This window comes from Xiphophorus hellerii, chromosome 10 (assembly GCF_003331165.1).
Source record: "Xiphophorus hellerii strain 12219 chromosome 10, Xiphophorus_hellerii-4.1, whole genome shotgun sequence".
Lineage (NCBI taxonomy): Eukaryota > Metazoa > Chordata > Actinopteri > Cyprinodontiformes > Poeciliidae > Xiphophorus > Xiphophorus hellerii.
In genome coordinates, this window is record NC_045681.1 from 13,361,625 (window position 1) to 13,385,402 (window position 23,778).

General features: G+C 38.8%; 1 long non-coding RNA gene across 1 annotated transcript; it reads left to right on the top strand.

The window, feature by feature from the left end:
- The first annotated feature begins 312 nt into the window (after positions 1-312).
- Positions 313-1,841, top strand: LOC116727599 (uncharacterized). Its single transcript, XR_004340827.1, has 3 exons — positions 313-1,100; positions 1,423-1,559; positions 1,671-1,841. It is a non-coding gene; the product is annotated as an uncharacterized LOC116727599 (long non-coding RNA).
- Positions 1,842-23,778: the final 21,937 nt, after the last annotated feature.

Sequence of the window (23,778 nt, forward strand, 5' to 3'; positions counted from 1 at the left end):
TGTATGACTTGTTTTGGACATTTCTGTTATTCTTCCAAAAGCATTTCGCAACGGTTTTCCAGAAATTAGGCCCAATTCTCCTGGCAGAACTGATGTAACTGAGTCAGGTTTGTAGGTCACACTGCTCACACACTTTATCAGCTCTGTCAAAAAAACATGACTTATAGTTTTCCTGAGCTCTGGATGTAAGCTCTGGGTCTCTACAGCTCTTCCAGAGTTACCATGGACTGCTGCATTGACTAATGCTCTCTTTCTGTCAGCTCAAGTGGATGGCCATGTATTTCCAGCCGTACACAGTAAAAATGCCAGTGTTAAAATCTCAGGTGTAGTGTTAAATAAAGAGTGTGAGTGTTGTTTTGACACCACACAGCTTTAAAATAACACTGCAAGTGTAAACTCCGTAATATTTGCGTTGTTAAATTCCAGTGTTAATTGGTTGGTGTTGCTTAAGCCCCGCCTTCGCGTAACGGCTGCAGAGCACGTTCTACCTTCTGTCGTCACGCCACCAGCCAGTCGGTCGGTACGGCTTCATTTCGCACACGGAAGACACAATTCTTTCCTAAAGGTGAGCTAAATATTCATACATGACCATTGTTTCGTTGGAAATGTGCTTTTTAGTTTGAGACTTCAAAGAGTGCACGATATTCAACCCATTTTGCATGGAAAATCCACCAAATTCAAGGTCCCGCCGTTTTGCCAAATCTAGGCGAACGGTAAATTTGAATTCTGTTATATTTGGTAAGTTCTAGTTGTCATTTTAAACCATGGATAATACTTGTATTTCTGTATTATTTGAAATATTGGCGATGTGTGTATCTAAAAAGCTAACTTTGCAAACGGTAGCAGATTCTGACTAGCTAGCTAGCTCAACACTCTAGCTTGGATGAAGTGTATATAGTTGACAGAGCTGACGTGTTCAAAGTGATAGTGGAAGTGATAAAGGGTTGGTTTAAAATATCTGTAAGGTGGCAAAGCTTGGACCGTGTCCCTTTTTTGTTATGCAGAAATGCTGGTTCAAGTGGAGTATCAGACCGTCCAGAAATGGGTTCGGGTTCCAGTGACGGATGACTGCTATGATTACTTGAAATTCATGCTCGAGGGTAAGTTGAGTACTAAATATGTTGTGGCAGCTGCCATTAAATGAAGTGAGCTTAAGGTAGTTTATCATAAATTATGCCCGAATGCTTATTAACCAACCCCTGTCCGTGTTCAAGTAATAATTATGTCATTATTTTTCATAAAAACGGCTATGTCAAACAATATGGGGAACATTAAAGATAAAATGTACTATTTCAACCACCAGTTCGTTGTCTGAAAATGTTATTCTAAATATTTTCAAATTATGAATGTAATTGACTCTTACCAGTTCTAACCATATGCTATAATGAGCATGTTAAGATTAGTATATTTGTTTCCTTCCAGTTCATGTTAAATTCAATTTGGCAAGTGAAATCTGTGTAGACCTGAAGGAATCTTCTGGAGTTGATGTGGATGCTGATATTTTTGATGAACTCCTGAGGTCTGCTACAGTGTCTTTCAAAGTAGTAACTAACACTTTGGTAAGATTTAAAAGCATTAAAACAAGTGTTCCTTCTAATGCATTTTAAAAATATATAAATCTGAAGTTAATTTTAAGTTGTTTGCTAATGAGTCTTCTAAACTTTATACAGTGGGCGCCGTTGACGAGAGTGAGGTAACAGACGCTTCCTTCAGTTCTGAAGATGGGTTAGCCTCGTCAGTTCAATCTCCAAGCTCAGCGATCTCATCTTCTACAGTGATCACAGAGAACACCAAAGCACAGAGATGACGACTGGCTGAAGGACCACCTGACGGCAAGATGGCAAAAGATGTGAGTTGTGTCAAGGTGGGAAATACTTTTACCCAACTTTTGAATTGGGTTTTTTAATGGTATTTTTTATTCTGTTAGATTGAGCAGGACTTCATCATGCTCTTTGGAGAAGACCTCTCGGGGAAGTTCATTGCAAGATGGCCAACGTTCTACAAACCAAAGGTCATCACTGTCAGCAAAAGCCTTCGACAGAGCGTTCACCTGGATGACCTTCTGTCTGCTCAGGAGGAATCAAGTGATTATGGTATGTATTGATAGATAAATATGTTCAACAGTCTTTTCTATGTATGCATTCTCAACATGGCTTGTTATGATTTTATCAGAATGGGATAGCGACTTGGCAGCCATTCTCCTGCTGGTTCATCTCTTGCCTCTAACCGCCAAAGGGAAGAAACATGTAAAAATTAGTGCAACTGAGGCAGCTGATCGTCTTGTGAAGTTCATGAAGGTATGTTTTTGACATGAATTATTGTGCTTCACTTACTGTAAATTGATCTCATTTTTACAAGACTGTAAAATGTAAAGTCATTATTTGGCATTATTTGTATTATAAATTTATAGTTATTTTTGGAGGGGATGGGAGAGATCAGGGTTAATTTTATGACAAAATGGAACAAAAAGTTGGTTATGGGAAAATAATGGCACAAAGAATTGTATGAGCCCATTAGAACTGATCTTTTCACTTAAGCTCACAGGAGTTTCCTTGCAAGTCGCATCCCCTTTTATGGCATGTTCACAGTTAAAGGAAGGTGGAAAATGTTCTTCATTTGTTGCTAGTGAGGGACTAAAACCCCACCATGTGCTGTCTTTTAATCTTAGGTGGGGACAAGCATGGCGACATTCCTTGGAAAAGTTGAATCTGCACAGCCCTTCCTCCTCTGCGTTGGAGAGAAGAAGAGCCGTATTCAGAAGTTCTACATCATCCTGGATCAGAAGCCCAATCCTTGTGTGGCACAGACTGCAGTGGCTGCCTTCGATGAACTTTTTAAGGCGCACTTTGTGTTTGCTGTGTCCTACGATGCAACCCTCTTCAACTTCTACACATTCATCCAAACAACAGTTTATGGGATTGATGCGGCAACAACAAAGGAGAGCCCCAGAGTCAAGGAAATCAGAGTGAGAATTAACAACACTTAAATATGCCAACATGTTACATTTGTAAGGTTCAGCACAGAAATTCTTCAACTCTTTTTCAGCATTTGAAATTTAGTTATGCTTTGTATCCAGGGCACAAGTTGCGTTTGAAATGTGGGGAACATAGCTGTTCATCTGTTTTTTACACATATTCTGGGTTCAAAAAGCACTTGATGAAAGAACATGGAGACACTATTGCCATAGATTCTGTTTATGTGGACAATGTTGGAACAGATAGTATTGAGACTGATGATGTTTGTGCTGATGACACATTGAGTAGTACTTCTGTGCCCCGCTACTATTTTGTATGAGCTGTGCATTGAAGGTCTGTAATACTGAAATGGGTTTAATAAAAGTTGAACTTTCCATTTCTGTGTATTGTTTTGAATATTTTTTTACCACTGGATTTGGTTAATATTGACACCTTGTGGGGTCAGTTATTTATTTGTTTTGAGGTTAACACTACACTGTGTTACTTTTGACATTATATTTTAACACTAACACCGTTGTAATGTTAATGTGACACTCGGTATTGTTGAATATTAACAATATCTGGTGTTAATCTAACAAAAAATGGGTGTCAACCTTTTAACACTTTGAAAAGTGTTACTTTAACACCAGCTGACTTGGACACATATAGACACTTTGTGGGTGTTAAAATTAACACTGTGGGTGTTAATTCAACACTGGCATTTTTACTGTGTACTCTTTCTATTTTTCAGGTAATGGATAGAACGGTTCTCTGGAAGATTATCTTGTAACCTTACCACAGCCTTAACGTTCTTCATACATTCTTCATGTTCTTCATGTTTTTCATGAATCTCTTTGTACACTAATGTCCTCTAACAAACACAAAAAAGGATGCTGAATTAAATAATATTGCTATGAATTTATACACAAGTGGACTTTACTTACTACTTAGGGAACGACTGAAGCCAGCTAATTGCACTAGATTTTATTTAGGTGTGTCACAGAAAAGGAGCCACAATATAAATGAATGTCATCCTGTCTAGATATGTAATTGTAAAATCCTCTTTGTCCATCTACCTTGCAGTTATGCAGTGCTTTGAGTTGATCACATAAAATACAATGACATTTGCAGTACTGTATTTTGCAGATGTTCAGCGAAAGATGAAGTTTCAATCCTCGTCATGTTTCTTTTGTTTTTAACTGAGCCTTAGAGGTTGAATTCCTGACATTATGAGGGCCCCTACGCCACAATAAAGACTCTATGGTGGTTTCTCAGAGCAACTTGTTTGGTGTGAAAGTGCCTGTTTGTGCTTGCGGAGTGTGATGAGTGAAAGTACACGTGAAGAATGTGTGTTTGAAAGTGTAGGAAGATGAGGGAGGGTTGTTTGAAACTTGACCCAGGGGGCCTGTTGGATTCATGAAGGGCCTCTTTTATGTTCCCCTTCTCATCCGGTGTCTGACTTGAACCGTCCTGCTTGTATCAAGTGCTTCCTTATGGCCAAATGTTTACTCTGCTTCATATGAATATTAAACAGGTCTCTCTGTGAAGAGGTGAGATGTGGAGAATGTCCGTTAAAGCTCATCAGCCAAACAGTTGCAGCTTTTAGGTGAAAATACCCTCTGCTCATGCAAAATCAACTTCTGCATAACAAATTATATAGATTTATTTCTTTCAGTCCGCACAACATTCTGTTTCTTTTTTCCCAACATTTGTGCCAGGTGGAATAGTCATTATCTGGCATCACTTCCATAGGAAGATTATAGGACGAGCAGACAGGCTTTTCATGCTCAAGATTACTGCAGTGCTTTATGATGTAGGGGCTGCTGTGATATTAATAAATCTTTAGGCATCCAAAACACAAAACAAAAACATGTCCATATCTACATTGGTTTCATATCCCTGTAACTTTTTCACATCACAATCACAACCTGAAGCAGATTTGATTTTTTTATTTTTTATTTTTATTTTTTGGAAATGTTAGGTGACAAACAATAACTAAGTAGTGTTAAATTGTAAATTGGTTTAAAGTATTTTGTTGGTTTCTTTTTTTTTTTTTTTTTTGGAAATAAAAATTTGAAAAGTGTGACTCAAAAACCCCTCCTTTGGCACTCCTAAATTAAATCCGGAGCAAGCTATTTCCAGTTTTGTGATCAATGTATTTTTGTTTTATTAAAATAGTATAAACAAATGAGTAATTCTGTTGTAATCCTTAAAAAAAAAAAAGTTAAACGGTTCAAAAAATCAGTAAGGGCTAGTTAAGGCCTGATTGGTGCAACTCTAATAATAGATAATCTTGCTTGAAATTACATCTTGGTTATGTTGTCTGTTGTGCTTAAAGAAAATACTATTAATTACTGGTTTACTTTTTTTGGCTGAAAGTATCATTGGTCAGAGTTAAGAATTAAGAAGAATTAAGGAACCTGAACTGTATTACCTCTCCTGTGTGAGACTCTGCATAAGATTGCCACTGTGTGCATTTCCAGCAAAGTGATAACACAGTACAAATATGCCGTGCATGTGCAGTCTCAGATATTAATTAAAACTGTCCAAATTCAGATTTTAGGACCTTGTGGTTTCTTTTTCTTTTACTTTAGGACTAATTTGATAGAAAGTTAAGTAGAAAGCAGGTTTCATCCTCTCTATGAAAAACAGAGGTTAGAGGTAAATCCTTCCCGTTTTTCGCACCGTATGACTCCAGCTGGACACATTTGAACAGAAAACAGACACTTTAAAGGCTGCGGGCTTTTGTTACTCGTCCTGAGAAATTTACCATCCAGTGAAGAACACCTGCGATTCGCATTGCTGCCATCTTAATGAATAAAAATGGACCTTTGATTCATAATGGATTCCTGCTTCGTCTCCCTCCTTTTTCTCTAGGTGAAATTATCCTATTTTACCATCTCAACCTTTGGATTTAAAGAAGAATAATCTCAAACATCTGTCTTAATCTTTACTCTGAAAACATAAGGAATGATGAGCTGCTGATTACTATTCAAAGACAGCGCCACTGTTGTGCTTCTATTATCTAAAATTGGAAACATGAATCTACAGCGTTTCCTCCTGCACAGCAGTCCCCCATCACCTTCTTAATAACTTTAAGAAAACATAATCTCCACTGTGAAATTACAATGTGCCTAAACATATTACCTCTGAATCTGATAGCACCTGCATTTAGCGACTTAATTCTAATTTCAAACCTTTATTTCCTTCTACGAAATTAAATTTGCTGATAAAAATTTGGACTCTGCCATGGCCATTTAACAAAATAAATGAGATAAGTCCTTGTCAAGACAGACAGATGAATGTTTCGTGCATATTCCGTTCCTGCTTCATCTAAATGCCTATGTGGGTAATTTCATCTTTAGGATATTTTAGCGGTACATCATCACTTTTGGGACTGGAAGAACAAACCGACGCTGATCATTAATACATTGTTGGGATATTTTAAGATTTCTCTTTTTAAGTGTGAGTAAATAAGAAATATATTTTCTTCCAACATGATGCTGCCACCTCCGATCACAGTTCTGCTCTCAGACACTCCAACTTCAGCTTCACCGGAGCACAGGAGATCTCTCTAAAATATCAGATCTTTGTCGAACTGGTTGTTTATGTTGCTTTTGAAATAGGTTATTTCTTCCACTGAAAGAAATTCTAAATAATCATCCCAGTTTTGAATTATTTGCAGAAAACCAGACACTTTAAACCAGAGAAGCACGTAAACAGTTCACTCAAATTCCCAAAAGCTCTTCTGGCAAAGCCGTTAATTTACTTTAGAGTAGTCTTCCTCCCTGAAGGCAATACAACTTCATGCGAGCAAGACACCGGAGTGGGATGAAGTCTCAGTGGACTGTCATTCCTCTCGAAGACATAATTGTCTCCAAAGCTCTTCATGTCCTCATCTAAACCTTCCCACTCCTCCATCTGAAAATGATCCAGATCACTGAGTTTCCTCCAACACCGAATTATGGGCGAGTCAAGAAGCTGGTATTCCACTAACAGTCAACGAGTGCATTGCCCAATAAAAATGGGAAACTCCAAAAGTCATACCTACACATGAACCTGTTTGGCCTTGAATTCAACATTTCCTTCGTCTGACGCCTGCCGTGTCTAGAAATCCTTTGGAAATTTTATGTATCTCGTTTGGCTGCGTGAAAATGCCGTGTTTAATATATATTTAATGCCACCCTGCTTTGTCCTCAAGGATCTGAAGTGTCATTTAGACTTCAAGATGACAAATACCTTATAAAATACACAATATCAAGTGAGGATGAATGTTCTGTTGAGATTTCTTTTTTTCCATATCATCTTCTGTTACAGCGCTTGAGCTAAAAACGTATTGTAACCTTTCTGGTCATGAAAATTGAAGAGTAGAGGCTCCATTGGCTTTGCTGCCCCACAGAAACAAGATGCAAGTGCATCAGTTATGTTGTGTGACTATCAACTTTGCCTTAGAAACCGATTATGTATATGTATCTTTGAATACATATACAGTAGTTAATCTATACATTTTTATGTTGGCACAGTATAAAGAAGTTGGAATCTCTTAGGTTACAGAATATGCTAAATTATGTCCTTGATAAAAATACTGGACTCAGTTTGAAATAAAAAAAAAACCTTCTGTATGACATCCAATATCAGGTGTTCTTCACTGGATGGTTATTACGGTAATAAGAAATATTTTTTCTTCCTAAAAGCTCATCTAGATCACAAACCACTGTGCAGGTTTAACGTTTAGCTCATGTGTAAATGAGATCAGATAGTTTCTATGTATGAAGTTCTACCTGTTTACGTAATTTGTTGTTTCGTTGCTTTCTTGAGATGAAACAAAGTCAACTGCTGTACACGTTGATTCTGAATGTGAAAATATTTTTGCAACAATCTCTCAACATGAAATTACCGAAAACAAATATACACTGAAATGATTTCTCTTTAAGATGAGGAAAATGGTTAATAGGCAAAAAAGATTTACCTCTTTGTGTGCATCTGCTCCAGTGGTGGCTGTGCCAGATATTGATCATCCTTGAAGGCAATCACTTGCATTTTAAACGCTCGCCATGCTGGCGAGTTTCATCCTGGCCGTTCCACCCGGCTCATGAATTACACAGCCTTTATTCTCATGTTTAATTCAGGCTTAGAAAAGCTGTTGACACATTCTTTATGTCAAGTGCCTGTCGCTTTTATTGGGCATTTTATCATTCGTTTTAGAGAGGTAGAAGCGCTGCTGCATGCTCAGAGTGTAATTATTTACAGAGATCTTTGTCAGCACTGGCTAATACAACCTGCACTAATTGCTAGTGCCAGTTTTTAATGAAAGCTTCGTTTTTTTTGTTTGATGAGTTTCCGGTAAGTAAAAATCCTCTGAAAGTTAAAAAAAAAAAATACTTGGTTTATGGGTAACATCTTTAAAAGGAATAAGTAAGTGCTACTTGTCGTACCTTGTTTACAAATGAGGTGACTTCTGAAGGCAGTGACTGTTTATTGTTGTCTTATTACAAAAAGTCCCAATGACACCGACAGAATGCTGAGCCTGCAGCAAAACAAAATCGGAAAAATGTTGGAGTGATGTGATTACTCTGGTAAGGCACTGTACATATGTGTCGTGTGTGAGAGACCCTGCAGCCGTGGAGATGCAGCCAGTGTATAGATATTATTCTGCTTGGGTGGGCTGAGAATCTGCTGGAAATCTCCGCAGCGCAGCTGCCACCAGCAGCAGATAAACCGCCGCTGGTTAAACAACGGCCAAAACCCGGTGTGGGGGATTTGTCTTGTACACAGGTGTCACATTTAATACCCACATGTATTTATAATTGGCTGCAAAAAGGACAGGAAGGGGCGATGCATGCAGGACGGGTTCGGGGAGATCTTAAACGATAATCTCGTGTACATTTGAGGCCCAAACAGAGGGATTTCCCGACACGACCTTACAGTCTGTCGGAGTTGGGACTGAAAGTGTGTTTTTGTGTGTCTTTTTGATCTGATCTCACATGACTTTAACATCGTAAAGTCGCAATAAACTTCCAAGATTCCGCGCCGGACTTGTAATGTTCCTGGGAAAACACTGGAGTGGCTGGAAACCACTTTGCTATTACTCAGAGGCTAATTAAAATTTCAATTCCCTTCCCCGCCCTCCTCCTCCTTGTCCTCCTTGCTTTCTCTTTCCCAACCCACACATCCATATCTCTCGTGGAAAGTTATATGCACAGATTCACACACCGCGACCTTCCACACACAGTCTTTGATGCACTTTGGTTTTTTTTCTTATCTCTCCTTTGAGCTGAAGCGGCTGCTTGTCCCCAGTCACACTTCAGTCAGGCATCTGGCTGCCTCAGTAACTCTGACCATCTCTCCTTATTTAAAGCTACTGTATGGGTTTCTTCATTGTACCCTGGCCAGATTTCCCTCTTCTCCCTCTCTGTATCAATCAATCACGCGTAATTGCTCAATTACTCTACTGAAAAGCCAAGGAAGAAGTAGTTTTAAAAAAAAATTTTTTTAGCTTGGACCGCTTCGGTAAACAGACGCAGGCTGGAATGATAAAGTATGTCCCCCTTAATGACTCAAGGGGGTAAAACTCCCTAATTAATCTAAACACTAGTTAAATATGTGCTATCTATGTGTCAGTCTTTCTCATTTTCACTTGCATATTGTTGGAGCAATAAAACTTTAAGGCAAAACTAAACGTTAAGTTAATATTGAATGATTGATCTGAAGGACAATTTCTTGAGCTCATTCTTGAGCTTGTGGTCTTGAGCTCAACAAAGCCAAAATCTGTACCGCATTTCTTTTTTTTTCTTCTTTTTTTTCACAAACCAAACAACCAGCAACTAAAAAAGTATCAACAGTTTTAAAACCTGCAAAGTGTCCATTAAAACTCCCCGAGTCTCCTTGCTTCCAATCTCCTTTACTTCCCACATGTGTATTCTTGATGGTTTTATTCCCCCACAACCACACAATTGTTTTCTTTCTGGTGAAAGCGCTACTCACTCTGGGAACTCATGTGTAAACTAAAACAAAGCCTGTGACTCTCATTGAGAATTTTTCAGTCTTAGAAGCTCTTTTTTTTTTTTTTTATTTCTTCACACTGTTTTGTTTAGGACTCAAGATGGATATTTTTGTGAGCGCCACATTCTTCATTGTACTTTATTGGGATTTTGTGTGATGAACTAAAACAAATAAACATTCGATTGTGGAACTTTTGAAAGTTTCTGCAAGTAAAAAGCTCATCAAAAGCTCAAACTCCGCGTAAGATCAAAAAGTTAAATTCGAGTCTTGTCTTAGAAACTTCTTCCACGTTTGACACCATCTCTACATCTCTTATGACCAAATGCGTACAGTCCAGATTGTGCAGCATATGACCAAACAGTTCTCGGGTCTTAGATGCAAATGTTGTTGCTGTGGAGACTGAGTCAGAGAACAGCTGTGAAAGCTGAGCAGCTGGTTGTGCGTCTGATAGCAGACGTTATTACAGCCGTTAGCCTGCTGTTTGAGGCCGCCGTCCTCCTGCAGGATGATGACCCTGTTAGTTCCTGTGCTCGGCTGCCCTCGCTCTGCCGAGCTGGCCGTGGAGCTGTGGGTCTTACCAGAGACAGGCAGTTGTATTTATTATGGGCCACATCTTCACTCTCATAGCACGGACGCTACTAAGAGAAGTCTTTAGCCCGCAGGAGGGGTCATTTATATTATCAGCGACAAGAGTGTAGCTGTGTGAGCTTGTTCATCCGTCTATAGCTTATGTAAAATGAATACACAATGCTCACTAGCTTATTTTAACAGCACCTTATATAATTATTAGTAAAGATGTGCAAAGAATGAATTATCTTTGTGCAAAAGCATAATATCACGATCAAAAACCTTTTTTGTAATTTAAAATCACTCGGATGACAACTTCAACTTGTGCAAGATTTGAAAGATTAGAGTCGCAAATTTCTATTAAGTGCATCTATAAACTCTTGATTGGTCACCCGTTGCCGTGTCCTTGTTCACTATGGTATAAAACCGTGGTCTATCAGCTCTTAGCCACTCAAAAGAGAACATACTGTAGATCTACATAAGTAAACCTACAGTAAAGAGCTACTGACCTAAAGGTACCTATATCAGAAGTCACAACAATAATTTAAAAGTCTGGAAGTATGACAGACAAAGCAGCAAGGACCTACGTTTATCTTGCCACCATGAAAAGTAAAAAAATAAATAAAATCTCAATAGTTTTCTGTTGGAAACCTGCAGCATGTTGTGAGATCTCAAGGGCCCCAAGTCTCCATAGCAGTCATTTAGTTCCTATGTCTACATGCCAATGGGTTGTGTTTGACGTATGTCAACAAAAAGCCTTTTCAATCTTGCCATCACAGAAATATGTTTTTACTCTGATATTTCCCACTTACTCAAATGCCACGCAGACAGAAAGACTCCAGATTCAAACTCGGAACAGTCTTAATAAGAGGAAAATAATAGTGCCAGAAATTAAGCAATTAAATTCATTTAATTAACAAATATTTATGTGGAATTACCCCCCAATGAATGAATGCAGTGAAATAAGGACTGGTGAAATGATTTGCTATGAAAACTGTATCTGTTCAGTGCATGATGCCGGGAATAGAGGCTCCGTGCAATAGAAAGCATAATTCTTATTTATTCAGGAGCACGTTAACAGACTTGGATGGCGTCCAGGAAGCCGCCTGCATTCTGCGATTGCAGGCGGCCGCTAATTGATTTGAAGTCAGGCACAAAATGTCAAGAACACATTATTCAACAGGTTTAAAACAACAGGAGGAGTTGCAGATGAAGTTGGACCAATGTTTGATTAAAACACTTCTAGGCAAAAGCGGGTGCACGGTTTTCCAGCTTTATTTTTGTCACGCCTCGATATTTTACAAGAGGAATATGTGCCAGGAGAAATGGCGTTTGCTCTTTGCACCTGAGAGTCTTAAACACTTTAGATTTTTTGCATGAGGGTAGAAAGAGAGGGGAGGGAAATGATGAGAAGAGGATGAGCCATGAGATGTCTTTAGTCTGGCTGCTATTATCATCATCTGTTCAGAGGTCATTACCGCCTTGGGAGTCTGCTGTCTGGAGCAAATTACGAATGGAGGGGGCCAATGGAGCAGCTGCAGACAAAGCTCATCCCACCACCTTAATCCGGAGGAGAAGGAATAAGAGCGGAGAAAAGGAGAGAGAAAGTGCCAAACAGAATCCAGAAAACAGATTTGCCAACCAATCACACCCACATAATATGCCAGCAGGTAGAGAGGAGGAGGAGGAAGGTAAAAGGAAAGTGTCAGAGTCAAGCAGCGGGGTGGGAAAACAAATAGCAGAGGAAGTAAGAAGAAGAAGAAGAAGAATCTGTGAGACAGAACATTACAAGAGGGAACGGCTCCATTGTGCTGAACTCATCACACCCACGCCGGGTTTTGCTAATCAAAAAGAGGAAGAGCTTAATAGCTGGAGAGGGGGAGAAGGAGGTAAAAAGGAAGAAGCAGAAAAGGAAATTGTGGTATTTATCACAGTGCTTCCCGCCTTTATGTTATCACTGAGACTCTTAAAATTTACTTGAAGTTTAAATGTTGAATTTCATATACTGAACCCCCGATAAATTTGCTGGATATGGCCAAGATTAGCATGTTTTGGTAAACTAGTCAGCAACAAGGATTCATAAATTGAAAAACCAGAGACATGCAAGCATTTCACTGTATGGATGTGTGGTTTAATTTAGGATCCTCAAAGTTCTAAGCATGCTTGTTAGGTTAATTTCTTTGTCGGTTTTCTTTAGCAACTCGGCGTGTGGGTGTGTGCGTGGGTGTGTGGGTGTGTGTATAGATGTGTAATTCTCCATTTGGATAAACTTGCAACCTGTGCAGGTTGTACTCCAAAACCGCAGGTTGTTTCTTTATTATATGAAATAGACCCAAAACCACTAGATGTTTTTGACAAACTGATTTTGGAAGCCATTTCACCTTCCTGTTAGCTGGAGCTGCATTTAAATCAAACAATAGAGAATAATGAAGGTAATTCTTCGATTGACCTAAACTTCACCTTCAAGTGCCAAAATTAATCAAAACAAAACAAACCAAAACAAAAAAACAAACAAAACTCTGAAACTAAAAGTAAAGTTGAAAATAAAAATCTGTGTGAAAAACTCTGGATTGGATTTGAAAACAGTTTCACTCATGTAGTCATGTCTGCATTAATAATTACACGGCTCCCAAACTTTTATATGTTTTGGTAAAACTTGAACATTTTGAGTTACAGTAATTTCTCAGGTTCATGTAGATGAGAAAAATATGTCAAGGATATCAGTTAACATCTATGTTTTAAAAGAGGGATTGTTTCAGAACCTGGTATTTGTCATTATTTCGATCCCTGGATGCAGATGCTATCACAAAGTACTTAAATAAGAATAAAAATAAACTATATATAATTATTTTGTTTATGTCATTTATTTATGACATAAATGTTTGAAATTATCTTCTCTACCTCTTCTTTGGGTTAAATACAAGGGCAAAGAAAAGTGTGGAACTTAAAAACTTTGCAACTCAAAAAGTTAAGCAAGTTTTTGTACAACCAGCAGATTCACTTCTGAGTTATTTCCACTTTGCAGGCTTCTTGAGCAAAGAAATAGCTTAGATTCTCCTTTGAAACACATTGCTGATGTTGGCACTCTTCTCTTATGGGGCACTCTGTTCTTCCTTTCCTCTCCCAGTCTGCTGGTCCTCCTTCCCCACTAATCTTGTTCAGTGTGTAATATGTTTTCTGTCAACCTGATTAGGTTTCCCTGTAAGAGGATCACTTGGCCAATTGTTCCTCTGGTCTTTCTACTCGGTTAAAAGCTTTGGCACCGTTTATTTCCTCACCTTTATGGCATGTTTGGGTCATTCTCCTGTGGGTAAATGACCCAAACATTTACAAGAGGGAACTTGTAAATGTTTACAATGTTGCACTGCAGTCAGTGTTTGTCTGTCATACAGGATGCATTGAGTTCAAGGTTTTACAAATGTGCAGCCTGTAATGGTTTTGAATATTGTGGATTCTGCAACACATGCAGCATTTTGATTTGGCTCTCTAAACTTAGACAAATGGATTTTTTGTCCCCATTGAAGGCTTTCTGCATGGTACGTTCAGTAATAATAATAATAAAAAGAAATGTCAGTTTTATTTCATGGTATCAACAATAGGGAGAGAAAGCAGCTTGACTGCTCCAAAACTTTTTCTGAAAAGTTTTATTTCGTCACGAATTTAAATAGCTAGAAATGTTTTTGAAGAAATTTGAAAGGTGCTAATGCAGTTGCTTGAAACAACAGAGCCTTGCAAAAATATTGAAATCCTTTCATCACAACACAAAGTAGTGAATAATTATGATTTATAGCAAGTTTTCCTGTACAAAAATAAAATTAAGAAAGAATGAAATTTTCCCTTTTGAAAATTTTTGAGAATTATTCTGTAAATAACACTTAGTTACCCTGAACATGGCATCTAGTCTGAATGAACTTGATCCGAAGTTTGGGAATTAAAGGGTAAAAATTCCAGACTCAAAATGTCTCCAAAAGACAGACTGCACATTGGAAGGAGAGGGACAAAATCCTACAAGTAAAGAAAAGCACAGACAAGAATGTAAACCTCATACAATCGAGTTTGAAAACTATGTGGTTTGATGTGGAGAGATGTGCTGTTGACCAACAACAGAATCGTTTTAATGATGTTTAACATAAAAAACCCCTAAGCATAATGCAAAAAAGATTCCTATTGTTATCTAATTGAGAAATCATCCTCAAATATGTAAAATAAACTTTAAACTTCTGCTTTATCTGATATGATAGATTGAGTTGAGTGAAAAAAATCATCATGTCACTCATTTTATTTTTTCTTCCCCTTTCTCTGTAAATTAAAATATGAAATAATGAAATGCCTGTTGTCTTAAAGTAAGAAAAAGAATTTTTCACCTCAAAAATACTCAAAGCTTTAGAATGTAAAGAGCTAAAGGGCTAATAATACAATTATTATATTATATTATATTATATTATATTATATTATATTATATTATATTATATTATATTGAAAAGCAATTTCAATAGGTGTTCACAATTTTGCCTACATTTTAGATTTTTTAAAATGTATTTATTTATTTATTTTACTAGCAATTTGCTGTAAGTAACCATTTCTCTCATTTCCTTTCCACAAGGACAGTTGTGTTGCGCCTAATTAGAATATTCCCAGCCCACTGCCACTGATGAGATGGCATCAGCTGCTGTGCTGCATCTAGCCGATGGACACGAGCACAGTGTTGGTAAAACGCTTTGGTCCTCAGGCAAAATGGTGTGGCATTGAGCCTAATAGAGACATCACAGAGGCCTATTAGCACAGATGGTTGTCATATGTATGCAAATAAGGAGCAAAGTGAATCGCGAAGCCCCATCAGCACCACCTGTCTGCCTCACACAACTACACCCGAATGCCCCGTCCACGTCTACACACACACACACACACACCCCCACACACCCCGACACGCAGCCTAACTTTCAGATCCCTCTGTAGGGATTAGTCTGTTGTTTCCACTCCACAGCTGTATATTAATTAGAGCAAAGACATTAATCATCATTTTGCTGCATTTCTGAGCAAAACAGCACAGGGAGGGGCTGCGACAAAAAGGGACAGAAGCAAGTGAGCTGAAGAAGTGCAGATCAATTCTCTTTCGCCTTTGTAGAGGACATGTCAATGTGGAAATTGTTCTCAGTGGGGTGTGGCGTTAAAAGTAGAGTTTTTTCTTCTTTTTTTTTTCATCAAGAACTGCCACATCCGACGGATTTGGAATACTTTAAGTGCGGCTATGTGTTTTGCCAGGGTTGTGTTTTCTCTCTAGAAATATATGCAAAATGTGCAGAATTAAAAATGATGCATGATCCTTACTGAACACGAGCCGTATTGCAATCACTTAAACCTTCTCTGGTCTTGTCACCTTGTAGCCTCACATTTAGTGCATTTCTTTTAGATTGTATGTGAAAACCAACACAGAGTAGAGTATGAGGATGTTGAACTTTCCAGCCATGAAAGACAGAATACAGGAGGCTGGAGCATTGATTCAACAAGGTACTGCCTTAACTCACTCTGGTTAGGATCCTATCATGATGGTAGTTAAATATAGATTTTAGGCACGCCCCAAAAAGTGTAAAAATATTGACCTACAAGATCTTCTAAAAAAACAGTCAGGAAATGAAGAAAAAAATAAAACCATTGATTGATTTCAGCTAAATCTCTGAGAATCTACTTCATTTAGTTTGAATAAACTGCAAGCCCTATTTATCAAATTAACAAAAAAGTATTTTTTTTAGGTTTTAGCTAAACTAAATACAACCTTCTAACTATTCAGCTTAGTGATGTTCAGTAAAATCCCCCAAAAATCTGATAATCTCCTGCCTAAAGTTAATTATTGCTCATATCTTCACACATTCTCACACAGCTGGTGCACCCCTACCTACATTGAACTGTTTTTTCTAAAGCCAGCCATTCATTAATCCTCTCACTCTCAGGCTCACAGGTGGGATTCTTCTCCCATAGTTTACGTTCTGCTAATTTTCTGCAGCTGCAGCTGAAAAAACAAATCAAAGAGCAGATCGATGGAGTGCCTAACTGATGTTTGACAGCAACGGATTAGGAAAGCACACAAAATACCTTTTGACTTGTATATTATGAGTAATCAAGAAAAGTAGAAGCATTGCCTGACCGTTTTGGAAAGCAAACCTGCTTTGACAGACATCTATCAAATAAATTATGCCAGCGAAGTAACCTTTTCTTGACTCCTTGCTTTCGACTGCTGTTGCTGTAGACAAAGCGGGACATTGTTGGGATACCTGCGTAATCATGAGCTTCTCTGGCGCCTCTTGCCTTTTGACCCGAGCCCCATCATCCTCTCCGCAGAGGGCGGCCAGCGAAGAGCCGTCAGTCTGGGAAAAATGGGTTTTGACGAACATGTAAAACTGACCTTGGTGGAGAATTTCTTTGCTTGGTGAGACACATCATTTAGTATTTGAGGTCATTTTTAGCAACTATGATGAATGGCTGGCCAAGTTTGCTCTATTTAGCTAATCGTCGTTTCTAATTTTTCTTACCAGGTGAAGTAATGCTACAGAAACTGCAGCTGCTCACACAGACTTTTCAAGGCTCCTGTACTTGTCAGGGAGCCACGGCAGACTTTTGGCACTAAGAGCTGTGTTGGATTTTGATTCGTTTATGCCTGTATGTGTGATGCCCTCAACTTTACTGCCGTCATTTCCACAGGGTTAATAATATATGGGAGCCATCAAATAAAGCAGCTTTGTGGATGAACAATGTCTTACCGCAGCATAATGCTGCCTTTGTTAGGCAAAGGCTGAAATATATGGAACATCATGGACATAAAGTATTGGCCGGGGCCAGAGCAGCACTGACATTCAGCGTTTTTCACTTGCTGTAGCTCCATCACCGACAAAGCAGCCAAAAATGTTCCAATGTGGGAACTTTAGCACTATTTAGACTAGGAGCAGTTGTGTGTTTTTGCTCTACGGAAACAGACCGCCTGCTGGAATGAGCACCATCACATTCATTTATGTAGCCTGTGTGAAACCACAATGAAAAATCCCCGTTTCAATATAAACTCCTAACAGTAGAAGACATTGCCAGCCGGTGTTTAAAACTGAGGCCCTGCAGATATGAAAGAGAAATTTCTTTTTCTTTGTTTGCACCTACTCTTAGATGTTCTGTGACAAAAGCCTTCCACCTCTTACAGATTCCTTCTCTTTTTGCATCAGATTTTTAAGCAAATTTTAATATCAGACAGCAGCATCTTTCAAAAGTTGATTCCATTTACTGACCAAGAGAAAAACTATTCAAAGCAACCTAGCCATACGTGTAAATGTAATTCTTAATGTCATATCACAGTGTCTCTTTTGGGCTATAGTCTGGAATAGGCCACTCCAAAGCATTTATTTACTTACTTACTTATAATTATTCAGAGGTGAGCTAGCTGGTGTGCTACTAATCATTGTAATGCACTGTATTTTAAGGTGACAAACTGATGATTGGACTTTCTTCAAGATCTTTTAGTACAAGGTAGAATTCATTCTGCAAAGGAGCAAAACAGACCCAGACCATCACACTACCACCATCATGTTTGACTGTGTTTTTTTTTTTTTCTTGTTTTACTCCAACTGGAACAGATTCAAATTTTTTTTAAATCACCTTTGTCTTGTGAGTCCATAGAATATTTACCAAATGTCTTGAGGACCAAAATGGTACTAGGCAAATATGAGACATGGATTTCTGTTCTTTTGGTTAGCAGGACTGCTGCCTTATGGTTGTGTTTTTGCTCAGTTTCTTTCTTATTGTTGAATCTTGAACATTGACCTTAACTGAACCAAGTCAGGCCAGTAGTGCCTCAGATGTTGTTATGCGTCTGTTTATGACCTTCTGGAATGTGTACTGAGTAACTTTGGTCGAACCTCTCCACTTATGGAGACGTTCACTAGTGGTTCACGTTTTCTCCATTTGGTTTCTCGTCCATTCCTGTAGAGTGTGGTATTATGTGTTGCATTTTGAGATCTTTCTGCCCACTTGATATTGACTGTCTGGTTCTGTTTGGGGGATTTCTTGATTCCGCAGTCCTGGTTCTGGCTAATGACATTTAACTCTGTACTCTACGGATTCCCACCATATTTCAATTGATCAATCAAGTTTATTTTTATATAACATTTCAGCAACAAGGCAGAACAAAGTTCTTTACATCATAAAAACGCAAAAATACAAAGTCATAGAAGACACAGTCAAGAACTGAAGCATTACATTTTGTCAAATGCCATCATTACACACCAGATTGTTGATTGCGTCATTTATAATGTTACAAAATCACCTCTAAACAGGTGGGGTTTTAGTCTTGATTTAAAAGAACTCTGTGTTTCGGTTGTTTTGCAGTTTTCTGGAAATTTGTTCCAGATTTGTGATGCATCTTTTCAATCTTATAGTAATCTGCAGCTATATTATGTACTATAGCATATTTTTATTTGAAATCTACCAACATGGTGGATGCAGATATTTTAAAAAGTGTTTGAAATATTGTAGGTGGAGCTTGTGAACAAAACTGAATTAAAAAAAAAAAAAAATTTGTTTTGTTAAATGTAAACGCCCCCATGAAATTCAGTTTTGTTAAATGTAAAGCTTTCTACACTCTGACTACCAACACCTCCGAGCATCTGCATGCAGTTATTGATAAGTCATTACCACGTATTTTCCCTGTAAAGCTGACAGCCTGTTGTCTTTGTAATGGAAAAATGACACTTGTGTACGTACTTTTGATTGATTAGCATGTGCAATTACTGTCCGGGATGCATGAAAAACAGCTCCGTCGAGCCTCCCGGCCGGCACTTTGTGTGACGTTTTAATCTACTCTCAGATTAATGGGACACCAGTGGAATGGAGGATATTCCACTATTGATTCTTTTCCCTGATTAATCAAATATTGCCGATTTAGAGACAGGTTTAGCATAATATCCACTCAGGTCTGTCACTTTTTGTGTTTGTGTGCTAGTGTGCATGAAAGCAGGAGACTGGCTGCAGTGGGGATGAATGATTAGCATGTGTGTGTGTGTAGGGGTGTCCATGAGTGTGTGCTGGCATTCCAAACAGAGATAGGACACCCGGAGTGGCGTCTCCTCTCTGTAAACACTCCAAAGAGGTCTCTTGCTTTTAGCTTTACTTCCTTTAAAGCACCCCTGCTCTCATTCATGACTCAGGGGAGGGCTAAACCTTGTCAGAGGTGCCCACTGAGTAAAAAGGAGAAGAAGAAATGTTCTCCGGACACATAAATTTATGGTTACACTTTAATTGGGTTGTAAAAATCAAATCCTGTGCTGTTTCGAGAATGCCAAAATGTGATTCCCTGACTTGTTTACAGGAGAAGTGCAGCAGTCAAGGACACTGAGAGATAATAAGTGAGAGAAAGTAAGATAGCAGAGGAGGAGGAGGAAAAGTGATAGTGGGAAAGCAGTGAAGATAAAGAGTCTTTTAAAGGAGAGTGAGAGAGCAAAGGAAGGAGACAGATGGAGAGGAACGGTGAGAAGAGTTGTGCAAAGTTTTGCCCATCATTTATAAGGGTTAGCCTGTGCTGCTTCACTCTGATTAAAAGCACCAGTGATTCACTCCTGCCTCGTGGAACAACCAGTGGATGATATGTGAGAGTGTGAACCGGGGAGGCCCACACAGACACGAGCGAGCAGCATGGAGCCGCTCCACAAAGTTCATGCACACGTAGCAAAACAGACGTGCAGTCGGCTACAAGAGGCCTTGTTGAACTTGAAATTAACAGCACAGAGAAGGGGGTTTACAACCTTCGCATTGCAGGCCTTTAACACATCCACAAACAGAAACCCAGTATATTTTCCTCTCGCGCAGGGAAAATAAATTACAGCGTCAAAGTCCCAGTTTTCCAGCGGCACTTACTCAGGCCCCGTTCAATGGAAGCAGAAGGGATTTGAGGATTTTATCGGCGACAGGGGACTAATTTACAGATGATTAAGAAAACACACAGCGCAAAGTGTGTGAGAGACACAAGAGAATCAGAGGGGAGTTAAAAAGCCTGGGAAAGATTGGCAGTGAAAACAGATTGGGAGATGGAGATCAGAGGCAGACATGGAGACAACAAAGCCACACCGCAATGGAAGAAAAGAATAAAGCAAATTCAGTTTGCATTAACTGCAGCAATGACGAAGGAGCCATGGTTCTGACTTTAGTGAACATGGGGGGCCAGATTAGGGTAAACATTTGTCTTTATCCGATTGGGGAATCATTAAAATATCATTACACCAGCATACAGTATTGGGAATCAATAGGGAAGCCATTGCTCATGTGGAATGGCAGTTGCAGTGTAAGCACGCAGACATTTTTATTTTCTAATGCTCCCGGTGAACTTCTGAACTCCCATTACCCGTTTCTGCTCAGTCCCAAATATTGTTTTTTCCCTGTCATCATTTATATTATGCATCAGACTGTTATTATTTCTATTATGATTATGAGAGTTGCTCCAAAGAGCATTTAGGGGTAATTAGGTGTAAAGCTTTGCAGAAGTAAAATGCCAGACATGGAGTGGTGCCCATTTGACTTCTCCGTCTCAGACATGATTGCAGGGCAGTGCGGTTTTATCATCTGCTGCCTGGCCCTTTTTTCTGTTGCCACTCTGATTAGAAACAGGAACATACCCAGAATGTGTAGGTAACGTTCCAAAAATTTACAGATTGCTTTTCTAGGACTTACAGGTTACTCCTCTGGAATGAACAGATTTGTTTTCCTGAGTTTAAAAAGTTACTTTCCTAGAACATACTGGTGATTTTTCAGGAACTTGCATGTTTTGTTGGTATTTGCTGGTAACATCCCTTAAACTAACGGGTTACTTTGTACTCTAAATAGCAATGTGGGAGTTCAAGACAGGTAACTTTTAAGTATTGAGAAGGCATGGGTTGTATTTTGTAATTCAACCCTGTTCAAAATTCTACCCTCATTTCAGGTCAGACACTGTATCTCTTTAAGACTACTTGAAGATCTATGGGTTGCCGCTAGCTGTCCATTAAAAGCTAATTTTTGTTATGTGATTAAAACAAGATATTGTATGTTACCTTTACCACAGAAAATACAGTCAGTACCAAAATAATCAAAATCGATACACTGCAGAAAAACTCTGCCAGACAAATGATAAACGACTTATCCGTGTAAATCCAAAAAACATTGTTTTTGTAGGCAAAGATTTTCATTAGTAGCTTATTAGAACATGTGGAGACCTGTGGGGTAATTAGGTGTTCTTTAAAAGTAACCCAGGACAGTTTGCATTGAGACTAATAAACAGAAGTGGATAAAAGCATCCCAGACCACCTCTGAACTTGGCCTGAGTAAATCATCCTGAAAGTGTTTATATCTGTACTTAGTGTGATCAGATCGCCAGGACGGTTCTGTTGTCCACATCTTTGTAACATTGCAATCTTGAAAGCTTTTTACACACACACATAAAAAAAACAATGGTTTTGAAAAAATTGAGAAGACAAAACTCGTTAAGAGTAAAACAGACAGGCATGAAAAGAAAAATGGCATTTAAAAAAAAAGAGTAAATGCTTCTAGAAACACACCCTGTTCAATTGAAATCTAATGTCCAATTTGTGATGTTTTTACAGTCACCCTCTGACTGAAGTGAAAATTAAATAGCTCAATCTAGAGTAACATATGCCACTAATCCTTATGGCGGCCAACGCAGAAGTGGGATACAACCGAAAGGACAACAGCATCTCTTAGCTGTAAAGTAGGCCAGCTGTGACAGCTCTGAAGTTAAAACATAAAACCAGCAGAGCCTGAGCTGACACTGAGGTTCGGTGATGAGCTACAAAATGGTTTACATTAGAAACATGGTGTTTGATTTAGCCTGAAAAGCTCCGTTCAGAGGTCTTTGCGATGGGGCTCAGCCTCCCTGTGCTGTCATTACAAAGATGAGCTCAGAGGAGGAGACAGAGAAGAAGAGGAAGAAAAAAACAAGACAAGACAGCGTCTAATTAGCTATGCAAATCCCACACAGTGCCGGATTGAGTTTTAAAATGAAATTGGTTTCTTGGATCTTCTCAGCTTCCTTTTTTATCACTTTTAGTTTGGCCAGTTGTGGCTTAATTCGGTGAACAGAGCAGATGAGGAGATTTCTTTGTAGAATTGGTTTGTCTCTATTTTTGACACTATAATGAACCATCATGCATATGTTGCCTCTCTCCCTCCTCTTCCTCTCCACCACTAACACACGCACGTACACCACTACTCCCACGCCCACACACACACACCATCTATCAGTTTTCAGTCTATTCCCATTACGCTTTTGACTTATGGGATCAGTAATGCCTCACTTTATGTTGGTCTTTTACATAATATCTGATCAAAAAGCATTGAGAGTTGTGTCTGTAATGTGAGGAACATCTGGAATGTGAATACTTTTGAAAGGCATAATACATTACATCTTTTTTTAATCTAGAACTTTTGATTATTTGAATATTGTAACATGAAAAATATGCAAGGATTTTTAGCTCACCAGGTATTACAGACACTATATGGAAATTACCTTCAACAACTTCTCAAGCAATACTGTAACAGCATGTCGGAAATCTGAGCATAGGGCTGTGGTGAGTTTTTTTAGGGTCCACAAGGACCAGGGGTTAGAATTAAATCCCGTAACAAGCCAAATGTGTCTTTACATTAATAAAAACTGAGCGACTCAATTTTCACTTGTAAAGCCTAATCCCCCAAACTTTAGTGAGCTGTCTGAGAAAGAAGTCTTACATTGTAATAAGAAAAGCTTAAGTCCGAGTGGTTCTGAAAGAGCACGTTGTTGCCCTCTCATAAAAGTTTCAGTGTAATTGGACCGGTGCGTGTCCTGACCCCAGCAGATCAAAGGTTAGCACAGCAGGTACTCATTTAGCATGTCAGGGATTAGTGGGCTCAATATGCCGGTTTGGCATGGAAAGTGTCTCCGGATCAAAGTTATGCCTTGATATGTGGCTTGTAATTAGGTCCTTAAGAGGAGACAAGAAGAGAGAGGAGGAGAGGAGAGGCGGTTTGGCATGACATTGACGAGTTCTAGCTGTGCATGACACAAGGCCGCCCAAATGCAAAAGCTTTCAAGTTTGTTTAGGGAGAGCGGACGTGTCTAGAAGTTAGTATTTTGGAGAGTTTGGAGGCATTCCATCTGTCAGAACTGCTGCACGCTCGTCTAAGTAATAAAGATTGATTGAAGCACAACAAATGAAAGCAAAGTCAATGAGAAAAAATATTCAGCTTGACTCATCTC